Consider the following 7,388-nt stretch of genomic DNA (forward strand, 5'->3'; position numbering starts at 1 on the left):
TTGCTGTCATTTCTTTTAAAAATGCAACGTGGCATGATGAAAAGAATGCTGGATTTGGAGTCAAAGGATGGATCTGGGTTCAAATTTAATATCTGCTGTTTAGCTTTGGATCTTCGGAGATTACATGTAATACCCTTAAGGGCTCAGTTTTCTCACCTGTAAAATTAGATAAATTAAGTATATGGCCTTTAAAGTTCCTTGCAGCTTTAAATCTGTGGTTCTTTTATGATTTTAATGTCCCTTCTAGCTCTTGAATCTGTGATCTCTGGTTAACTTGGTAGGAGAGAATGGGTTTCAGCAATATATTTGATACAGTTAGGAAACATGTGTATGTCAGAAATACAGTAATGTGATTCTGAAAAGTAAAGTGACTTGTTTACTTTTTAAAATTCTCAATTTAAAAAAAAAAATAGGTGATATGAGGAGGCTAGGTGGTACAGTGAATAGAGCACCAGCCTTGGAGTCAGGAGGACCTGAGTTCAAATCTTGCCTCAGACACTTAACACAAAAACTAGCCGTGTGACCTTGGGCAAGTCACTTAACCCCAGTTGCCCTCCAAAAAGCAAAAAAAAAAAAAATAGGTGATATACAAATTTTTTTCTCTATAATTAAAAGTATTAATTTATCATCTTTAAATATATTATCTTTTTTCTGTTGCATAGCTGTTTTTTTAACTTAGTGAAATTGACTAGGTCCATCCTAGATCATGGAGCTAATAATGTTTTTTTCATGACAACGTTTTGCTTTGGATATAAAGATTTCATTTGCAAGAATTATTCACTTTTATTTTCACCCATCATCAGGGATAAATGACTATTTAAAAAAAGTTACTTCATGGTATAGTAACAAGAGCTCAGGTGTCAGAAGACCTAACTTTCAGACCCCAGCATTAATACATGTAACATATCTGACTTATAACAAATCAGGCCCTCTGAGCCTCAGTTTTCCTCATATGAAAAATAAGGAGGTTGGATAAGATGATGTTTAGACTATCTCCTATCCCGGTTCTATATCACATGATTTCTGGAGTCTTAAAAATACAGATGAATATCATGATGTTAGATGCATACTTCACTCTCCTCTTCCATTCTTTATTGAATTCCTACTCATATTTTTAAAGGCCAACTCAAAAACACTCCTGTGACACCTTTTCTAAACCCCTGAGCTAGTAATCCTTCTCATATCTCACATAACTCTTTGTTGACTCTAATGCAGATCTTATGTAATGTATATTTACAATGTGTACTAGTTTCTTATTCCTATTTTTAGCTTTTAAACTCCGTGAATGAAAGAACCTTTTTTCAAAGCAAATCTTCATAAATCCACAATTGCTTAGTATTTTAGGCACTTGATAATGTTTTGATTTTTTTGGTCATTTTTGTTAAACAGTTTCTATTTTATAATATAGTTATTTGTATCTATAATGTATTCCTTTATCCTGTATCACTGTTGGACTGAGAGAGGGACATTTGAAACTTAATTTTGTCTTACGTTTTGTTACAATTCCTATGGAAAAAGTAAATTGGATTATCATTATGTGAAGCCTAATTGAGTAGTTTTCAGTTAAACAGTTTTATTTAGTTCAGTAGTCTATGTTAGTAGTATCTACCTACATCTTTGTTTTTGATAATAATAGCTAACTTTTATATTGCACTTTTAAGGTTTGCAAAGTGCTTTACATATATTATCTCATTTGATGCTCCCCACAACTCTTTCGGGTAGGTACTTTCATTATCCTTTGACAAATGAGGAAATGGAAGCAGTCAGTCAACAGCATTTCTCATTTGTATTATGTGCCTGGCACCAGGGATACAAAGGGTGGAAAGACCATGCTTTCTCTTAAGGACTATAGTCCCGTGGGGGAGACAACATGCAAGCAATTGTGTTCAAGTAAGATTGTGTACAGGATAAATCAAATAGAAACAACACAGGGAAAACACTGGCATTAATGTGGATTAAGAAAAAAACGTCATAGAAAGAATAAACGTCTTGCTTGGGGTCACATTGGGCTAGTTAAGTGTCTAAGGCATGAGTCAAACTCAGAAGTACACTTCTCTGTCTTCTGTGCTATCTAGATCCCTCTGTTAATCCTGCTACATATTGTCTGCTGGTTAAATAACCTGAACTGATAGGATTTGGGATTTAAGAATGCTAGTCTAGAGGTGGCTAGGTGGCACAGTGAATAGCACTGGCCCTGGAGTCAGGAGGTCCCGAGTTCAAATGTGGCCTCAGATACTTAACAATTACTAGCTGTGTGACCTTGGACAAGTCACTTAACCCCAATTGCCCTGCCTTCCCCCCTCCAAAAAATGAAACAAAAAAAAAAAAGAATGCTGGTCTAGTCCGTAGTTATACATAATTAGTATTGTGGATGTCATGATAGAAAATACTGTATCTCTGCTCCTCTATGTAGTTGGAATACTAGAGGTTTTTAATTTGTTAGTTTCCTGGTCCTCAATCAAAAATTAGTATTGTGAAAACAGCACTGAATTAAAAAGATCTAAGTTTTGAGTGTTATCTCTCAGCAGGAATTTAGCAAACACTTCCAATGTGCTAAGTAAGTAGCAGGGATACAGAGTGAGGCAAAAATCAGTCCCTGCCCTTAAGGAGCATAAATTTTAATGGGAGAGATGACATGTAAAACCTATGTGTGTGTCTGTCTATTTATTTATATTTCTCTTTCTTACGTACACACACACACATTCTCTCTCTCTTCCCCTCTCTCTCTCTCTTTCTCTCTCTTTCTCTGAGTATATGTGGAGTTAGCTAAAAGTAGAAGTCAGCAAAGACCTTTTGCAGAAGAGTATGGGTGTTGAGATGAGTCTCCAAAGAATCCAGCCCTAAGGTCCGGAGTTCCCCTTGCTAGGGAACCCTAGACTTCCCCCATAGTCAGGGGGTCCTCTTTTTTTTTTTTTTTTAAAGCAATTGGGGTTAAGTAACTTGCTCAAGGTTACACGGCCAGTTATTTCTGTGTGTGGTGCTAAGTATCTGAGCCCAGATTTGATCCCACATCATCCCAACACTGGGGCCAGTGCTCTTACTCGCTGAGCCACCTGGCCGCCCCTAAGCAGTCGGGGTTAAGTAACTTGCTCAAGGTTACACGGCCAGGTGTTTCTGGGTGGGTGCTAAGTGTTTGAGCCCGGATTCGATCCCAGATCGACCCGACACTGGGGCCGGTGCTCTTACTCGCTGTGCTACCTGGCTACCCCTGGAGGTCTTCTTTTGATGCCAGAAGTCATGGAGCTCTAGATTGATTGTAGGTAGTAATTTAATCATGAATAATTATAAAACAGAGGCAATCTTTGGTCGGGGGTGGTGGCCAGACAGTTTAGTTAATCTTTTCTGAGAACCCCCAAAATCCCCATGGTTAATTATAGAAAACAGATAAAGGATGGAGGATCTATAGAGGGCGTCACTACTGATTGGTGGATATTTTGATTTTCTGCTTAGTAATGAGCTTGGGAGTTAAAGCCACTGGTATTACCAAATGTAAGTTTTTTGTATGGATCATGTACTGGTCACAATATTCTTGTTATGGCTTTCATAAGTAATAAGTATCTTAAGTTTTTGACTCAGTGTCTAAAATAAAATTTTCTTTTTAAGTTATGATTTTAAACAGGTCACCATGTTCAGGCTTCCACTCTCCACAGAGTTTAAGCTGCTCTTAATACTGTATTTTATGACTTTTTCCTAGTAGGAACCCTACATCAGGAGACAGATATGAGGGGACAGAGCATTCTAGGCATGGGGGTCAGTCAGTGCAAAGGTGTGGAGAAAGGAGATAGAGTGTTCTAATCAGTGAATTATAATTTGTCCAGGGTTGCTGAATTATAATGTGTGTGAAGGGGATTCAAGTGAAGATGGCTGGAAAATGTAGGAAGATGCCAGGTTATATAAAGTTTTAAATGTCAAACAGAGTACTTTATTTTTGATGATTAAGGTTTATTCAGTGAGTATACATTTATTTAGTAACTACTCTATGCCAGTCACTGTACTAAGTCCTGGGGATACAAAGAAAGCAAAACACAGTGATGCTTCTGCCATTCATCTGTGAGACCTTTGGAGAGTCATTTAACCTTTTTTGAGCCTTAATTTCCTCATTTGCAAAATGTGGAGACATTTCTTCCTGTTCTTAAATCCTGTGGTCCTGTTTGAAGAAGTCTATAATGGTAGGATAAGTACAGATACCTATATTTGTGTATAAACATACATGTACACACATAAATATGGTGAGGAATTTTATATCTTATTTCAGGATAAGCTAAGTTCAGTAGAGGTCGGTAGTTGTCATGTGTTTTGATAACTGTTGGGAGGGTCTTAGGTCTCAGATACATATTGTAGTAAGATAGCATACCTTTTTGGGTTATTATTAGATGATAGTGACTTCAGCACTCCACAATGTCAAAATTATTTTCGTAATAATACTAAGACATTATTTGCCTATTAAAATACTCTTCTGCTTTCTAGTATCTGTCTGTGTGAGGTTCAGTTTTCTTCATAAACTTCAAACAAAAAGCATTCACAACAGATTGAATTGAGAAGCAGATTTGAGAATTTAATTGTCTTTCCCTAAGCTAGATGTTAAAGATTTACAAACATGGAAATGATTCAACTCTTTTTGCTAATTTTTTTTGTCCTGAAAAATATTTTGTTGTTCAAAAAATGTTTATGTTAACATGTAATCGATGTCATTTTTAAATGAGTTAATAAATATTTTAAAATATTACTAATTTTAATTTCTAATTCAGTAAATATTGATACTTACAACCCATATAAACAAAAGCTCTTTGGAGTCCTCAATAATTTTTATGAATATAAAGGAATCCTTAAACCAAAAAGTGTGACTAAAACTATTGTAGGGGATAAAGTACTAGACTTGGAGTCAGATCTGGACTCTAATCCAACCTCAGCCATGTGATCCTGCCCAAGTCACTTAACCTCCCTGGGCCTCTGTCTATTGATCGATTAAATGAGAAGATTTGATGAGTTCTTAAGTCTCTTATGCCAAATCTGTGATCCTTTGAACCACCAGATGTTAGTACTTTTCTTTGATTTTTTTTCTCCTTTAATTCTTACTGGATGATCTCTCACCTCCTATGTTCATTGGTTCTACTATGTAATTCTTTTGAAGATAACCAGCTGCTTCTTTTGAACATTCGTTACCTTTTCAGGAAGATGTTTCATATCTCTTCTTAAGCTGTAGCATTATGGCTGTCTTTGGCTTCCCCTTTCTCATTTGTAACATCTTACACCATCCTGATAAGGAAAGATCATGTCTTCCTTTCTTCCTGCTCAGATTCCTTTTTTCCCCATTTAAGCCACACTTCTTTTTGATTTAGGCACACTTCATTGTCCTTATTTTACCTGCATAATCAGCTTTGAAACACAGATTATAATAGCTAGGTAGATAACTGATTCAAAAATGTGTCAGAAATGCAAATATTGCATGTTTGATTCAGATCATAGCAGAATTTCCCCTACTTTCCACTCTTGAGATTTTCAGCTGCTTTCCCCCTTTAAAAAAATACTAGACGTAGCTGGCATACAAGATAAGGTCTGCCTCACACATAAGTGGCTATGTGACCCTGAGCAAGTCATTTAACCTTTCATTGTCTCAGGCAGTTCCCTAAGACTACATGTTACAGAGAAGGTAGTGTCTAGCACTGCTAAAGGAAGTTTCAGGGGATGCAGATGTCATAAACATGCTTGACCATCTTGTGTGACTTTCCTCCAGTCTTTCCAGAAACTCAACTCCCTCATTGCTTTAACTTGACATTAGAAAGTTAAACATTGGAACACTAACCACCCACTTATCGCCCCTTGCTCTTACCAAGTGACCAGCCCAACTGCTCTTTGTCTTATAATTCTTAGGTGACATCTTCTATTCCTATTCTTTAATATTCTTTAGTTATTTGTTAAAACCTGCTTATGCCTACCATGTGCCTTTCCATAACCCATTACATGATGCACATCCTTGGTTTTTCAAAGGTAGTGACGTTCAAAGTCTTGATGTTATACATCAGTACCTGAAAGATATGTTGAAAAGATAGGACTTTGCTCTTGTGTGAAAATTTGATTAGTAAAAGTGCTTTGCAATTTATTGAATTTAATCTAACCCGCTCTTCTTTTTTAACTCTGGATTCATTGTATTGTCCATCTGTATTGTCTTCTAAGACATACCAACTGTTGGACATGCTCTGTATAACATATTTATTCAAATGTATATTAGAATCCGGGGAAATACATCTTTATGCATTTGGTCTTTCCTATGTGACTAGACAGCCACTTTGAATTAACACAGTTAAATCCCTATTTCTTTTTTAAACAAACTATTTATGAGTCTTTATACTTCAAAAGCTCCTAAGTCCTAAAGCTAATTATCACCTTTTAATAACTTCACAGTTCCACTTAACTTACTTAGTTTCAACAACTCTGCTACCATACTCAGCATCTTTCCCTGCAACAGCCTATTTTTTTTTACTATTTTGTTCCAGCCACCAGACCATTTCAAGTTTGTTTTACCTTCCAGTTATTTCACTTCACTTTTCTTAATTATTTTCCCTTCTCTTTCTGACGATCTTCTTCAGTTTTCTTCTGTTCTTACTCCTAAGTGCTCTTTGATCTTTTCAACAGGAAGAAAGGAAGCAAGCATTAAGTTACTGCTGTGTATCAGATATTTAAATTTTATCCTAATAAAACCCCTGGACAGTTAGGTACTGCTGTTATTTCCAATTTACAGATGAAGAAACTCAAGCAGACAGAGGTTAAATGACTTGCTCAGGGTCACACAGCTAGTAAGTCCCCGAGGCCGGTTTTGAGCCCCAGTCTTCCTGACTCCAGGTGCAGTACGCTATCGCCTATGCCACCCAGCTACTTTGATACCGTGTCTCATTCAGAGAGGAAGTTTATTCTTCTAATTTCTCTGTATTTCTTTTTGCCAAATTCTACATTCTGGATCACTGTTCTAAATCGCTTGCACAATTTCCTTTTCCTCTTTTATTTAGGTCAAATCCATTTCTTCTCTTCATCCTTTTTTCCCCCCTGTTTCCCACATCCTTCCCTCAAAAAAGGCAGAAATGTAATTACATGTAAGTGTTTTTAGGAAACTGTCATTTATCCATATATGGTCTTCAAGCTTTACGTCAGTAATTATTGCACTGAAATAAATCAGTATTGTTATTAACTGATAATTATAAGATGTTTCCTACTGAATAATGGTCAGTCATTTATCTACGATTATTTCTTTATAGCAGTTTTTACCTCCTACCCTGCCATATCCCTTCTGCCCACCCCCCCCCCCCCCCCCCCCCCCCCCCCCCCCCCCCACTAACACAAAATAACAAAAAAAAGAAAAAAAAAAAAAAAAAAAAAACAATAAGATATATGGC

General features: G+C 36.5%; 1 protein-coding gene across 6 annotated transcripts in view; it reads left to right on the forward strand.

Moving 5' to 3' along the window:
• PTBP2 (polypyrimidine tract binding protein 2) overlaps positions 1 to 7,388 on the forward strand; it is a 142,383-nt gene that overhangs the window by 104,215 nt on the left and 30,780 nt on the right. The window lies entirely within an intron of this gene.

This window comes from Petaurus breviceps, unplaced genomic scaffold, assembly GCF_028583685.1.
Source record: "Petaurus breviceps papuanus isolate PSGF00001 unplaced genomic scaffold, PetGlider_PUasm1.0 90564, whole genome shotgun sequence".
Classification (NCBI taxonomy): domain Eukaryota; kingdom Metazoa; phylum Chordata; class Mammalia; order Diprotodontia; family Petauridae; genus Petaurus; species Petaurus breviceps.